Genomic DNA, 15,349 nt, shown 5'->3' with positions numbered 1-15,349 from the left:
AGAAAATGAATGCCAACAAAGAATTTTATATCCAGCAAAATTAAGTTTCAGATTTAAAGATGAAATTAAAACCTTCCATGATAAACAAAAATTAAAAGAATTCATAACTAGGGAGCCAACACTACAGAGCATTCTCAGGAAAATATTCCATGATGATAAAGTAGGGGAAAAAAACAGTGAAAACCAGCAAAGGGGGGATCTACACTAAAGTGACATTCAACCAAATGAGAAACTAAGACAAATCAAAAACCAGAAATAAATTAAAATAATAGGGAATACATATATCTAAATGACCAGGAATCGTATCTCAATAATAACCTTGAATGCTAATGGCCTAAACTCATCAATGAAAAGACAGACTTGAAGATTGAATTAAAAAGCAAGACCAAACAATATACTGTCTTCAAGAGACTTACCTCATGGGCAAAGACATTCACAGGCTGAAGGTGAAAGAATGGGGAAAAACTTATCACTCATATGGATTGTGTAAACAAGCAGGGGTTTCCATTCTCATTTCAGATAAAGTAGGCTTCAAACCATAGTTAATTAGAGGAGCTAAAGAAGGACATTTTACACTTCTTAAGGGAAGTATATGTAAGCAAGACATAACAGTTATAAATATTTATGCCCCAAACAATGAAGCATCTATGTACATCAAACGAACCTTTCTCAATTTCAAGAATCAAACAGACCACAATACAATAATACTGGGTAACTTTAATACATCTCTCTCACTCCTGGACAGATCTTCCAAACTAAATAAGGAAACTATAGAACTAAATAATACAATCAGTAATTTAGACTTAACAGACATATATAGAATATTTCATCCATCAATGAGCAAGTATACTTTCTTCTCAGCAGCACATGGATCCTTCTCTAAAATAGACCATATCTTATGCCTCAAAGCAACTCTTAGTAAATTAAAAAAAAAAAAACCCACAGATAATTTTCGGGGTTTTTAGTCCTCGTTCCTTCTCGACCTGCAGGAGAGATAGGGAGAACACGCCCCAGCCAGGACGAGCCAAGAAAGGAGAGGTCCGACTGACCTCCTCCGGTGGCACCCAGCCCTCCCACACTGGAGGACAATAAGATGCATCAGGGAGACCAGTCAAGGCTGGAGCTCATTTGTTGAGGAAGCACACACAGCCAATATAAGGCACAGGAGCCAATCAGGATAAAGGTCAGCAGGGTGAGGAGAGCTCACGTGTACACCCATTCTACAGGCAGTAAGGGGAGACACGAGCTGTCCATGAGGGCAGAAGGGTTCTGAGCCTATCCTAGAGGTGGTCCAATTTTTCATCACAACCCACGTTAATGCCTTCTGGCTGATTGCCAGGTGCCATCTTAGCCATGTGCAGCCCCAAGACCAGGAAGTGAGCCTCAGTCTGCAAGTTAGGTTTCCTTTTCTCCATCATAGGTTTCTATTTCTCTGATGTGACATGCCCTACAGATAATACCTTGCATTCTAACAGACCACAATGGAATGAAATTAGAAATCAATGATAAAATAAAAAATAGAAGCTACTATAACAAATGGAGACTAAATAATACACAATTGAATGATGAGTGGATAGTAGGAGAAATCAAGGATGAAATAAAAAAAATTCTTAGAGGTAAATGAGAACACTGATACAACATACCAAAATCTCTGGGACACTGTGATGGTAGTACTAAGAGGAGAGTTTATTTCATGGAATGCATTCATTAAAAGAATAAAAAGTTAACAAATAAATGACTTAACACTATATCTCAGAGCCCTAGAAAAAGAACAAATCAACACCAAAAGCAATAGAAGACAGGAAATAATTAAAATCAGAGCTGAAATCAATTAAATTGAAACAACAGAAACAATTGAAAAATTAACAAAACAAAAAGTTGGTTTTTGAAAAAATAAATAGAATACATAAACCCCTGGGCATGTTAATGAAAAGAAAAAGAAGACTCAAATTATTAAAATACAAGATGAAGAAGGAAATATCAAATGTTATATCAAATGGATGCGTCTAAAATATAGAAGATAATTAGAAACTATCTTGAAAATTTATATTCTAATAAAATAGAAAATATCAAAGACATAGACAAATTTCTAGAGACATATGACCTATACAAACTGAATGAGGAGGTCATACATAATTTAAATAGATCAATTTCAAGTAATGAAATAGAAAATGCCATCCAAAATCCTACCAACCAAGAGAAGCCCAGGACCAGATAGATTCTCAGCCGAGCTCTACAAGTCTCTCAAAGAGGATTTAACACCAATATTTCTCAAAGTATTCCATGAAAGTCAAAAGGAGGAAACCCTTCCAAACTCATCTATGAGGCTAATGTTACCCTGATACCAAAACCAGACAAAGACACATCAAGGGAAAAAAAAAACTTCAGACCAATATCCTGATGAACATAGATGCAAAAATTCTCAATAAAATTCTGGAAAATCTCATACAAGAACATATTAAAAAGATAGTGTACCATGATCAAGTGGGGTTCAGCACAGGGATACAGGATTAGTTCAACATATGGAAATCAATAAACATAATTCATCCTATTAATAGACTTAAAAACAAGAATCATATGATCATCTCAATAGATGCAGAAAAAGCATTTGACAATTACAGCACACTTTCATGTTCAAAAAAAGAAAACTAAGGATAGTAGGAACATACTTCAACATTATAAAAGCTATATATGCTAAAACCAAGGCCAGCATCATTCTAAATGGAGAAAAATTAAAAGTCTTCCTTCTAAAAACTGGAACAAGACAAGGATGTCCTCTTTCACCACTTCTATTCAACATCATCTTTGAAACTCTAACCAGAGAAATTAGACAAAAGAAAGAAATTAAAGGGATGCAAATACATAAAGAAGAACTCAAACTATCACTATTTGCTGATGACCTGATTCTATATCTAGAAGATCCAAAAAAATTCCATCAGAAAACTTCTAGAACTAATAAATGAATTTAGCAAGTAGCAGGATATAAAATCAACACCCATAAATCAAACACATTCCTAAATATCAGTGATGAATCCACTGAAAGAGAAATTAGAAAAAGTATCCCATTCACAATAGCATCAAAACAACAACAACAACAAAAAAAAAACCCCTGGGAATCAATCTAACAAAAGAGGTGAAAGACTTTCTACAATGATAACTACATAACACTAAAGAAAGAAATGGAAGAAAATCTCAGAAGACGGAAAGATCTCCCATGCTCCTGAATAGGCAGAATTAATATTGTCAAAATGGCCATACCACCAAAAGTGTTATACAGATTTAGTGCAATTCCTATTAAAATTCCAATGACATTCTTCATATAAATAGAAAAAGCAATCATGAAATTTATTTGGAAAAATAAGAGACCCAGAATAGCTAAAGTAATCCTTAGCAGGAAAAGCGAAGCGAGGCATCACAATACCAGACATTAAACTATGCTACAAAGCTATAGTAATAAAAACAGCATGGTGTTGGCACTAAAATAATGCCATTTGATGATCATATGATTCTTGTTTTTAAGTGTATTAATATGATGAATTACATGTATTGATTTCTATATGTTGAACCAACCCTACATCCTTGGGATGAACCCCACTTGATCGTGGTGCACTATCTTTTCAATGTTTTTGTATGCAATTTGCCAATGGTAGACCAATGGTACAGAATAGAGGACACAGAGACAAACCCATATAAATATGGTTATGTCATACTAGACAAAGGTGCTAAAAACATTCACTGGAGAAAAGATAGGCTATTCAACAAATTGTGCTGGCAAAACTGGAAATCCATATGTAGCAAAATGAAATTAAACCTCGATCTCTCACCCTGCACAAAAATCAACTCAAAGTAGATCAAAGACTTAGGCACTAGAACAGAGACCCTGCACCTAATAGAAAAAAACATAGGCCCAAGTCTTCACCATGTCAGCCTAGGATCTGAGTTCCTTAAGAGGATTCCTATATCGAGAAGGGCATGTGGGGCATGCACGCCTCTTCTGCCTTGGGCCCGGAAGGGTGATGTGACTGGGGCATCGCTAGCCTCACTATGCCTGCCTTTTTCAATTTTCAGAGTCTGTTGGCTGTAATCTTGCTGCATATATGTACCTGTGTTTATATCCGGTCCTTGGCACCCAGCCTTCTGGACAGAAATAAAACTGGACTATTGGGAATATTTTGGAAGTGTGCCAGAATTGGTGAATGAAGAGTCCTTATATTGTAGTATGCTGTGTAGTGATGGCCTTCAGCACCCTTTTCATACAGTATCTTGGAAAAATAGCAGAATTTAATTGCCATCAGACTTCAGTGTGAACAAGGACTTATCTGCAGAAAATAATGGAAAGAATGGTTAACCTTTTTATCTCTGAACATTGATGAGAGAAATTTCCAGATGGTGTTCTCTATTTTTATGTTATTGGACCAATGTTTTGTATAAATAACTAAGATATAAAAATTTGATACACAGAGTTTAATAGTCTGTAACAATTAACCTCAGTACTGTTGCTACAGTATTACATTTTGTGCAAATGTCAAAAAAAAAAAGGATTCTAAAGTGCAAGAAGTAAAATCAAGAATCAATAAATGGGATGGATTCAAATTAAAAAGCTTCTTCTCAGCAAAGGAAGCAATTAATAATGTGAGGAGAGAGCCTACAGGTGGGAGAAAATCTTTACCACATGCACCTCCAATAAAGCATTAATCGCTAGGACATATAAAGAACTCAAAAAACTTAACACCAAAAAAACAATATATATATATATATAACAGAATAGAGGACACACATATATATATTAGTAATAAAGACCACAGAGGAGGTATTATATTAGTATTAGATGATATAGAATGGATATTATGTCAATATTAAAGGCTACCGAAAAGCTATTCTGTTTATTTTAGATGCTTGCATATTGATATTATATTAATATCAAAGGCCACAGTTCAGGTATCAAATTAATTTATAGTGTGAATATTATATTAATATTAAAGACCCCAGGGCACATTTTATATTACTTTCAGATGCTAAAGTATGATATTACATTAATATTAAAGGACACATGGCAGCTCTTCTATATGTTTTAGATGCTATAGTATGGATGTCACCTTATTATTAAAGACCCTGGGGAAGGTATTTTGTTATATTTAGATGCTATAGTATGGATATCATATTAGTATTAAAGGCCACAGGGCAGCTGATATATTAGTTTTAGGTTCTATAGCATGCATATCATATTTCAGCTTTAGATATTATTTTATGGATATCATATTAGTATTAATTGCCACAGGGATAGGTATTATATTTTTTCAGATACTGTGGTATTGAGATTTCATTATTATTAAAGGACATAGTGCACCTATTTATTCATTGTACCAGGGATTGGACCCAGGGGTGCTTAACCACTGAGCCACATCCCCAGTCTTTTTGTATTTTTTAGTTTGAAATGGGTATTGCTAAGTTGCTTAGGGCTCTGCTAAATTGCTGAGTCTGGTTCTGAATTCATGATCTTCCTACCTCAGCATCCCAAGTTACTGAGATTACAAGTGTGCCCCACCACACTCAGCTATTTAATTTTTGATGCCCTACTGTGGCTATTATATAAGTGTTAAAGGCCATAGTGCAGTTATCATATTAGTTTTAGATTCTGTATATGGATATCATTTTAGCATGAAAGGCAATATTGAAGTTATTACATTAGTTTTGGAGACCACACTATGGATATGGATATTATATTAATGTTAAAGGCCACAGGACAGGTATTAGTTTTCTAGGATTATGGATATTATTAATAATAAAGGGAACAGGACAGTTATTATATTAATTTTAGTTGCTATAATATCTACATCATATTAACATTTAAGGCCACAGCACGGCTATATATCTGTATTAGATACTGCACTAAAGATGTTACATTAATATTAAAAGATGAAGGGCATTAATATATCAGTTTTCTATTTCATTATATAAATATAATAGGATTAAAGGTCATAGGGTAGCTATTATATTAGTTTTAGATGCTATAGTAAGGATATTATATTAAAATTAAAGGTCATATGTTACCTATTATGTTAAATTCATAATTTGATATATTAATAATAAATATCACACGGAAGCAATAATGTTGGTATTGGTTACTATAGTATGGATCCATATTAATATCAAAGGCCAAAAAGCAGCTATTTCATCAGTTTTAAATGTTCTAGTATAGATATCATATTGATATTAAAGCCCCAGGTCCACAATTATCCAATTTTAGTTGCTTTACTATGGATATCATGTTAGTATTAAAATCAACAGGGCAATTATTAATTTTAGATATAACTCTAGGAATATCATTCATTAATGCCATAATACAGATATTATATTAGTTTAATTGCTATAATATGGATATCACATTAATATTAAAGGCCACAGAACTCCTTTTTATCAGTTTTAGATGCTAAAGTATGGACATTAAATAAACATTAAAATTCCCCAGGAAGTTATTGTTTGATTTCACAAGCCTGAAAAGGATAGTACATTAACATTAAAGGCCACAGGACATATATTACAATGGTTTTAGAGGCTATAATATACATATCACATTCATAGTAAACACTATAGGGCAGCTATTAGTTTCAGATACTATAGTATGGATATCACATTAGTATTAAAGGCCACAGCACAGAGGCTATATTAGTTTTATTTATTTATTTTTTAAGAGACAGAGAGAGAGAGAGAGAGAGAGAATTTTTTAAAATGTTTTCAGTGGACACAACATCTTTATTTTATTTTTATGTGGTGCTGAGGATCGAACCCAGTGCCCTGCACATGCCAGGCGAGCGCGATACTGCTTGAGCCACATCCCCAGCCCTAGTTTTAGATACTATAGTTTGGCTACCATACAGTGTTAAAGACCACAGGGCAGCTATTATACCAGTTTTAAAAGAATATGGTATGGATATTACATTATATTAAATGTCAAAGTGCAGCTATTATTATTAGTTTATGATGTCATAGCACAAATATTACACTAAAATGTAGCCCATAGGACATTTATCATATTAGTTTCAAGAGTTATACTGTGGATATTAAATTAATATTAAAGGCCACAGGGATGCTAATATATTAGTATCAGAGCTATAGAATATATGTTATATTAGTATTAAAGGCCAAACTTTATTATATTATCTTAGGGTATTATTTTATCAATACTACATTAACTCAAAGGCCAGAGGTCACCCATTATTTTAGTTTTTGATGTTATTCTATGAACACAATACAAATATGAGAGGCCACATGTCAGTTATTACACTTGTTTTAGATATCAAAGTATGGATATTACATTGATATTACAGCCCAAAGGGCAGTTCTTTTAAGTGTTTAAGGTGCTAATGTGTGTCTATTATATTAGCATCAAAGGCCACAGGACATACATTATATAAGTTTTAGATGCTATAATACAGATATCATATTAGTATTAAATGCCACAGGGCAAGGTATTCTATTTGTTTAATGTGCTGTAGTATTGATATTACATTGATGTTAAATGCCACAGAATAATATTAATATTGAATTAATAGAGCTTTAGTTCCTATAGTATGGATATTATATTAGTATTCAAAGGCACAGGGAAGTTATTACATTATTTCAGAATGGTAGAGCATGGACATTTCCATAGTATTAAAGGACACACAGCAGATATTATATTAGTTATAGATACTATAGTGTGAATGTCATTTGGTATTAGAGGCCATGAGGCAGCTGTTATAATAGTTTCAGGATCTGTAGCTTTTATATAACATTAGTATTGAAGGTCAGAGGGCAGATATTATATGTTTTAGTTGATATATTTTAGATATTATATTAATATAAAATACCATAGTATGACTGTTCTTTTAGTTTGAAATACTTTTAATTTGATATTATATTAGTAATAAAGAACACAGGGAAGATATTACATGTGTTTTACATACTTGTTTTAGAGGATACAGTAGGGATATTATATTAATATTAAAGGCAACAGATCAACTATTATGTTAGTTTTAGATGCTACACTATGCATATCATATTGCTACTGAAGGCCATAGGGAAGCTATTAGATCATTTTTACATGATATAGTATGTATCTCATATTACTATTGCATTACTTTTAGATGGTATTGTATGGCTATCATATAACTATATTAAAGGCCATAAGAAAGCCATTATATTAGTTTTAGGTTCTATATTATGGATATTATATTGATATGAAGGCCACAGAGCAACTGTTCCTTTAGATGCTATAATAAAGATATTATTTTAGTATTATTTTTTTAGTTATCAATGGAACCTTATTTTATTTATTTATATGCAGTGCTGAGAATCGAACCCAGTGCCTCGCACATGCTAGGCAGGTACTGTACCACTGAGCCACCACCCCAGCCCAGATAGTATATTATATATTGAAAACTAAAAGGACACAATATGTTTATCACATTAATATTAAAGACCCCTAGTAGCTATTATATTAAGTTTAGATGCATAATAGGATTAAAGGTCACAAGTCATTTATTACACTAGTTTTAGATCTTATAGTAAGAATATAATATTACTACTAAGGATACAGTACATGTATTTATTTAAGATGCTGGATTATAAATACTACATTAATATTTATGGCCACAGGGTATCTATTAATTAGTTAGATATGGTATCATATGAATATTACACTAATATTAAAAGAAACAGAGAATCTATTGTGAGTTTGAGATGTGGTAGTATGAATATATTAGTATAAAAGGCCATAGGCAGCTAATATATTAGTATTAAATTCTATAGTATAGACATTACATCAATATTAAAGGTCATTGTGTACCTATTATATTAGTTTTAGAGGCTATAGTATGAATATCACAGTATTAAAGAGCACAGTCAGCTATTAGTATCAGGTACTAGAATATGGACATTATATTAGTATTAGAGGCACAGGGACATATATTAGTTTAAGATGATATATATAGATATTATCTTAATTTTTTTTTAAGAGAGAGTGAGAGAGAGAGAGAATTTTTTAATGTTTATTTTTTAGTTTTTGGCTGACACACATCTTTGTTTGTATGTGGTGCTGAGGATTGAACCCCGGGCCGCATGCATGCCAGGCGAGTGCGCTACCACTTAAGCCACATCCCCAGCCCAGATATTATCTTAATATTAAAGAACACAGGAATCTAATATAGATTATATATAATATATTATGAACATCGTATTAATATAAGTTGTCACACGGCAAGTAATAATATAGATTATTATTATTAGATTAGATAGATAAGACAGTATGCATATTACATTAATATTAAGATCTCAGGGCAGCTATTATGTTCAATTGAGATACAATAGTATGAATATCATATTACTGTAAAAAAACACAGAGCAGCTATTATTTTAATACTTGGTGTCATACTAATATAAAAGCCACAGGGTAGCTATTATATCAATTTCAGATGCTATATTATAGATATTATAACTTTTTGTAAACCACAGGGTGGCTATTATATCAGTTTTAAGTATTATATTATGAATATATTAGTATGAAAGACCACAAGAAAACTAATATATTAGTATAGTATGGATATTAAAATAATATTAAAGGCCACAGGGAAACTATCACATTCATTTTATATCCTACAGTATGGATATTTTATCAGTATTAAAGTTCACAAGTTCAGCCATTATATTAGCATAAATGCTACACTATGGATATCACTAATAATAATGCCTCAGGGTAGCTACTACATTAGTTTAATATGCAATAGTATTGAAATTACATTGATGTGGAAGTCCACAATGCAGCTATTATATTAACTTTACATGCTATAGTATGCATATGATATTAACATTAAAGGACATAGGGCAGCTATTATAATACTAGTTTTAGCGGCTATGGTATGGATAGCATACCATATAATATATACAAGGCAGTTATTTTATTAGTTTTAGAATGTATATTATATTAGTATTAAAAGCCATAGAATAGCTCTTCTGTTTTAGATGCTATAGTATGGATATTGCATCATTATTAAAGACCACAGGAGAGCTACTTTGTTATATTTAGATGGTATAGTATAAATGTCATGTTAGTATAAAAGTCATTAGGTCCCATATTTTATTAATTTTTAGAAGCTATAGTGTAGATATCATATTAATATTAAAGGCCACAGAACAGCTATTATATTAATATTAGATGGTAAAACATGGATGTCATACCAACATTAAAGGCCACAGGATAGCTAATACATTAGTATCAGATGCAAAAGCATGGACAGTCCATTCATTAAAGACCAAAATGAAGCTATTATTTAGTTTTAAATGCTCTAGTAGGATATCACAGAAATATTAAAAGATAGAATATCTATTCTATTTGATTTAGATGTCATATTATGAATATCATATTAATATAAGTTGTCACACAGCAAGTATTATATTAGTTTCAGATGCTATAGTATTGAGATCTCATTTGTAGTTAAATCCACAGGGTTCCCATTTATTTTATTTTTTTATTTTTTTGTACAACTATTTATACAAATTCAACAAAGGTAATATCACATCAGGGAAGGTCTAGGAAACACCACCATTCGACTATGGCACGTATGAATGCAGAACATCACAACTACACAACAGCCAGGTTACAAACCTAAATGAGAACTCAACTCACACTTCAAAGGAGAGGAAAAAAGGAAAAGAGGCTGTGTGGGCACATGTATTCTACGTCTTGACTCACAGTATAAATTAGATCTAGGTCAAGTACAAGAGCTCATGCCAGAGCAAAACCCTCCTGAGTGCAAAGGCTGACGTCTGAATTGTAAAATTTCTAGAAAAAGGTGAATTATCTACGGAGAAAACCTGGCAAAGTGTCTTACTTCAACTGTGATTCACATCTGTCCACACCATGCTCATGTAACTTCTTGACATATCAAGTAGGCTCGACTTCCAGTTAAACATGTTTTTAAGTTGAAGGTCTTGGCCCACTTTGTCAGATCTGGGCACATTTGTAGATGAGTTCTTTGTGTTGATATAGTATAGGTTAAGTTCTCTCCTACCTGAAGGAAATCAGGAAAGTTGGCAATCTCAAAGCAATAAAAACACTTGGTATGCATTCAAACAGTGCATAAATAGCTTTTAAATAATTTGTACAAAAATAGTTCTTCATAATGTAAGATGTAACAAAACCAACCAAACAAAATGTGCCAGGGCAGCAGCAGATGGGGTGTGTGGTCCACTTTATGTTGACACCAAAAACACTGGCATTTTAAGGTACAGTATGTCCAAAACAAAAATATCATGGTGGGTGGGGTAGGGAGAACCCTGAGCTCAGGCTTCTAAGAAAATTCCTCCAAAGCCCATGTTCCTCCCACAGGAATGTATTCTTTTTTTTTTAAAGAGAGAGAGAATTTTTTAATATTTATTTTTTAGTTTTAGAGGACACAACATCTTTGTTTGTGATGCTGAGGATAGAACCCGGGCCTCACGCATGCCAGGCAAGCGCCTACCGCTTGAGCCACCTCCCCAGCCCCGGGAAGGTATTCTTGTAAAGGCCCTTAGCTGTGGTCCAGAAAGCAGTGCACTTACAACACAAAAAGACCAGAGGGAAAAGTCTGGCTCACACATCCCCAAATGGGTGGTTGAACAGCTTCTCCCTTGGCAAGACTTGCAAAATGGAATTATTCTGGGGTCTGTTGTTCCAAGTTTCATGAGAAATAAAAGCCCTCATGTTTTGTAAAGTCTTTCTCCTCCCTGGCTGGGCCTACCCCCATCTACCCCATATTTACATACTTGTCCTTGGACTAACTCAGTTTTTGCAGGAATTTTTCTTCCACTTGCCCAAACTGGACACTCACAGACATTTCAGCTATGAACTGCTCATAGCCTTCCTTGGTGACTTGCTTGCAGCACTTCAGGTCAATATGACAGAGATTTCCACAGCATTTAAAGAAGGACAGGCACTAATCAGTGACCTTATTGCAATCTGACAGGTTGATCTCAGAGAGTCTCGGGTGGTGGTGCTAACAGCGGTAAGCAAGTTGATGGACTGGTTGGTGACATGGTTACAGTAACTAAGGTGGAGCTTGGAGAGCAGGGGCATGTGGTAGATGATAAGCCGCAGGTAGACATCTGTGATGTCCAGCCCTGCCAGGCGCAGCTCTACAATGTTCCGGAGTTTGCTCCGATTGTCCATCTGACCTGGCTTGTTATCTATGGGTAGAGACAGAAGATCCCACATCTGGGCATCCTTTAGTCTTTCTACCCACTGGACATCCAGAGTCTGGAGGAGTGGACAACTGGAGCTACAGAGGGCTGAGACTGCAATCCATGAGCAGCCAGACAGCACCAAGTCTTGGAGCCCAGGCAACAAGTTGATGAGCCAGCTCAGCTGCTTCTTGGAGATATTGGTCTAGCTGAGGTCAAGGGAGATGGGCTGTTGCCGGATGATGCCGCTCAGCATCAGGGTTGTGATGAACTTGCAGTAGTTCAGGTCAGTGCAGGTCTATAACTGCTTATCACAGCACCAGTGGTTCCAGGTCCTGCAGACCCACATGCAGGCACACAGGTCTTGGTGGCTGAAGTAGATGAAGACAGCCATCCACACCTCCCTGTGCATGGCATGGGCTGCCCCATCACCCAGGGGCAGTGAGTCAGGTGGGAGGGCTGATGGGGGGTGGCCAGATCATGTGGCACGCCATCTGGATGCGCTTGGGTGGGGACATGGAGGCAGAGGCTGGGAGATGACTCTGGGTGGGTTGCACAGGCTGGACTCCATTGAGCCCCTTGATGAAGCCATGGGGGCACTCACAGAGGCCCAGGGGCCCCTTGGGCTCCTCCTTCTCACTCTTGGGTTCTGACTTGATTGGCTGGTGGTTCTCCTTGGGCCAGGCTGCTCTCTGTCTTCTAGATCTTGTGGTTGAGCTCCTTGCTCAGCTCCTTGTTGGGAAGCCACTGTTTCTGGGCATCTTCACCTTTTTCTTCTCCTCTCGGCCCCCAGTCCCCTCATTGCTAGGCCCAGCTGTGGGCAAGCTGGAGCATGAGTGGCCACTCTCCCTGGTCTTGGGGTGGGGTGCTTCAAGCAGATCATCCTCTGGTTCCTGCTTGAAGCGTCTGAGGGGCTTGTTGGCCAGCACCATCCGGTCCTGAGTTATTCCAGGACCTTTGCTTTTTTCCTGAAAGTTTATCTTCTTTGCCAGGTTTTAGCTGCTGCTGGAAGTGAGACTGGATCTCCATCAAGGGCTGAGTCTGCTGCCTAGAAGGGGCCTTGCGAGTGGTGAGAGGAGGAAGCCTGGGGCGTTTGAAGCGTCAAGGCTCATTTGCGTCCACTCAGCTGTTGGGGCTTCTCGTATTTCTGCTTCCTCCTCAGGTGTACATCGTCAGATTTTCAGCACAGGATGCCATCGGGGGCACCTTCTTGGGGGGCTTATCTGACCTGCCCTGGGCAGCCTCCTCACAATCACTCCTCCGCTTGACAGGCTCCTGCCCTTCCTTAAAGTCCCGGTTCATCTTCTGCTCCTGGAGCTGAGAGCTGGGCAGGTTGGAGGCATACTTAAAGCCAGGGCCACGCTTTTGTTTCCCGGTCTGGCCGTCATGGTTACACTTCGGACACTCCAGCAGTTTGGAAGCTCCTTGTTGACCACACCCTCTGACTCCTTAATCTTAAGGCATGCAGATGGATGGTCTCAATGCAGATGGAGTACTCCATGAGCATGAGGTTAAACTTGCCCTCTTCCTCTTCCACTGTGCCCTCCTTCACCGCCTGGCCACACACAAGGCACACAGCAGGGTGGGGCAGCACTGGCACAATGCACTGCCACCTGATGCAGCTCTGCTTCATCAGCCCGCCCGAACTTCTTCCTGTCCTTGCAGGCAGGCCTCACACTTGCTGCATGGCGTCTGGCGCCTGCAGGCTCCTGCTGTGGTCCAGTTGGTGGCCAGTTTCACTGTGGAGGTCAGGCCCAGCTTGCCCTTGGGTAGACCCACCGCCCTGGTTCCGGTGGGAACACATGTGAAGACATAAGGAGAAGTGGCCATGGGACTGCAGTCTTGTCTATAAGCCAAGAAACACCAAGTATTACTGGCCAAAACCAAAAGTTGGAGAGACAAGGAAGGTTCCTTCACCGTAGCCTTCAGAGCGAGCTGGCCCCTGCCACCTGCCACCTTGATTGCAGCCTTCTGGCCTCCAGAACTGTTTGGTTCCCATTCATAGTCATCGTCCTCCGCACTCACGGACATGGCCATGTGGTGGGCCTAGGCTCATGGTGCTGACGTAGCTGAACTGCTGCGTCTGGAGCAGCCTCGGCTCCTCCTGGCCTGGGCTCGGCCTCCGGCGGCCGCGAGGAGGGAGATGCTCACCTGCACACCTCGCAGGCCCTCACAGGACCGGGCGGGAGGGCTGGCCGGGTTCCTGTTTATTTAATGTTCGATGTCAGGCTGTGGATATTACATTAGTATTAAAGGCCACACTAGCTATTTTGTTCATTGTAGATACTATAATATGGAAATATTTTAGCATGAAAAGTGACATGAAAGCTATTACATTAGTGTTGGAGGTTACAGTATGACATCATATTAACTATAAATGTCACAGGGCAACTATTATATTAGTATTGGATGCTATAATGGATATTATATTAATATTGAAGGCCACAGGGTAGCTATTACATTAATTTTGGATGCTATAGTGTGGATATTAGTATTAAAGGCAACAGGAAAGATATTAGTTTTAGATGAAATGCTTTGTATATTACAGTAATATGAAAAGTGACAGGGCAGCTATTATATCATTTTAGAAAGTATAGCATGGTTATTATAATAGTGTTAAAAGCTAAAGGGCAGCTAATACATTAGTAACAGATTCTACACTGTGGATATCTGATTAGTATTTAGCACCACAGTGTAGCTATTTTTATTAGTTTCACATGCTACAGTATGGATAATATATTAGTATTAAGGCAACATGACAACTGTTATATTAGTATCAGGTGCCTCTCTATCGATCTCATATTAAAAATAAGGCCACAGAGCAGCTATTATATTCATTTCAGATGCTAGAATTAAAAGCCACAGGATAGCTATTATGTAATTTCTGATGCTAAATATGGATGTTATATTAACATTAAAGGTCACAGAGCTGTTAATATATTAACACTAAAGGTCACAGAGCTGTTAATATATTAGTATCAAATGCTACATTAGGGATATTACATCAATTAAAGGCCAAAAAGCAGCTATTATTTAGTTTTATATGCTCTAGTTGGATATCAGTAGTATTGAAGGCCACAGGATAGCTATCATATTAGCTTTATATAGTATACAACAAATATCATATTAGTATTACTTGACAGAAGACAAGTAT

The 15,349-nt window shown here is 36.7% G+C and overlaps 2 pseudogenes; one reads left to right on the top strand and one right to left on the bottom strand.

Annotated features, from left to right (window-relative positions):
* The first annotated feature begins 4,044 nt into the window (after window positions 1–4,044).
* On the top strand, window positions 4,045–4,307 carry LOC114099563 (protein kish-A pseudogene; annotated as a pseudogene).
* Window positions 4,308–11,792: 7,485 nt separating this feature from the next.
* Window positions 11,793–14,232, bottom strand: LOC114099531 (lysine-specific demethylase 2B-like; annotated as a pseudogene).
* Between the last annotated feature and the right edge of the window lie 1,117 nt (window positions 14,233–15,349).

The sequence above is a fragment of the Marmota flaviventris genome, chromosome 5 (assembly GCF_047511675.1).
Source record: "Marmota flaviventris isolate mMarFla1 chromosome 5, mMarFla1.hap1, whole genome shotgun sequence".
Lineage (NCBI taxonomy): Eukaryota > Metazoa > Chordata > Mammalia > Rodentia > Sciuridae > Marmota > Marmota flaviventris.
This window is presented reverse-complemented; position numbering and strand designations above follow the sequence as displayed.